General features: G+C 42.0%; 1 non-coding gene across 1 annotated transcript; it reads left to right on the forward strand.

The window, feature by feature from the left end:
- Positions 1 to 987: 987 nt before the first annotated feature.
- LOC127206787 (U6 spliceosomal RNA) lies at positions 988 to 1,091 on the forward strand. The gene has a single exon (XR_007832878.1). It is a non-coding gene; the product is annotated as a U6 spliceosomal RNA (small nuclear RNA).
- Positions 1,092 to 1,837: the final 746 nt, after the last annotated feature.

A 1,837-nucleotide genomic window follows, 5' to 3' on the forward strand; every position in this document is an offset into this window, starting at 1 on the left:
ACCTATTGTTTTTAGATTATGTATATTATCAGTATTATCAGTAGGCCCAGCTAGTATCAATTAAGACACAGACACTTGCTATATTTTCAAATAGCTTTAGTTAACCTGGGGGAGGGCAGACATTAATCTTCTAAACTACCTTTCATAGTGGGGCAGGCATGGGATCCCTGGTTTAATCTCATGACATCTGTGGTTTTTTTCCTTTTTTCTTTTTATTAATTTATTCTTGTTACATCTCAATGGTTATCCCATCCCTTGTATCCTCCCATTCCTCCCTCCCTCCCATTTTCCCCTTACTCCCCTCCCCTATGACTGTGACTGAGGGGGACCTCCTCCCCCTATATATGCTCATAGGGTATCAAGTCTCTTCTTGGTAGCCTGCTGTCCTTCCTCTGAGTGCCACCAGGTCTCCCCGTCCAGGGGACATGGTCAAATATGGGGCACTAGAGTACATGTGAAAGTCAGTCCCCACTCTACACTCAACTGTGGAGAATGTCCTGTCCATTGGCCAGATCTGGGTAGGGGTTTGAAGGTTACCGCCTGTATTGTCCTCGGCTGGTTTTTTCTCTTAGTCTTGCTTTCACTTCTTTTGCATTTATACTCGAAAGTGGAACTACTAGATCGTGTGGTGATTCTCTCCCCACCCCCCAACAGAATCATTGTGTAATTTTACATAACGGTTGTGGCATTTTACTTTCCACCAGCAATATTCAAGAATTCTAATTTCTCTAGGTCAGCACTGTTAGTTCCTGGCGCTTTTGTTTTTGTTTTTGTTTTTTTTCAGATCCAGAGCCATGAGCCTGGAGCCTCTACCATAGCCGAGCCCATCTCCCGCCTACTGACAGCCAGTCTGGTGGGTGAGAGTCCGTTTCCATTTGCATTTGCTCCTTGATTGGCGATAGGAGCAGCATTCCACGTGCACCCTGACCCAGTGTATCTTCTTTGGAGAAATACCTACACTGAACTTAAATCTAAACTTATATAGAGGTGCTTTCTTTACAGCACAGATACCAAAATAAGAACGATACAGAGCAGATGGGCATGGCCCCTGAAAGGAAGATGTGCAAATTCATGAAGTCTTCTATAGTAAATAAATAAATAAAATAAAAATAGAGACGTAAGTCAGTGGACCCTCAAACATAGTGTAACCTGAGGCCATACTGACAACTGAAAGTGGTTTTGTGATGTACATGGACTTGAAAACACCTGTTGATGCAGTTCATTCCTCTGCTTTCATTTTAAGTAGAAACTAATTTTAAACACATCTTCTTCACTAGTAACTGGTTCATTCTCTGTACGACATGAAAACTGTTCTTCAGCCAGGTGTGGTGATGCACCCCTGTGATACAATCTGGGTTACACAGTGAATCCTGCCTCAAAAGGGGAAAAAGTCTTTTCCAGAGAAAGAAACATCTTTCCGTTCCTATTTTTAAGACTAGAGCTATTTGCTTTGCAGCCATTTTTCAAAACAGGAGATTCTAAACTTTTCCAGAGAGTTCTAGAAACTCTACTGGGCCTTATTGCCTACCACCATGTCTGCTTGGGGATGGTTTTATACTTGTAAAAAATATTGACAATAAAATATTTACTGCAGTTTCTATCTCTCTGTGTGACAATGAAAGGCTGCGTTTTAATTGTAAGTGTTGAAAAGTCTGAGCTGCTAATAAATGCATGCTAATGATCTTTCCAGAAAGATCCTTTAATAATTAGCCCAATCAAATGCACATTAAGAAAAAAAATGTAAGCTGGGCGGTGATGGCACACACCTTTAATCCCAGCACTCGGGAGGCAGAGGCAGGTGGATCGCTGTGAGTTCGAGGCCAGCCTGGTCTACAAA

This window comes from Acomys russatus, chromosome 23 (assembly GCF_903995435.1).
Source record: "Acomys russatus chromosome 23, mAcoRus1.1, whole genome shotgun sequence".
NCBI lineage: Eukaryota > Metazoa > Chordata > Mammalia > Rodentia > Muridae > Acomys > Acomys russatus.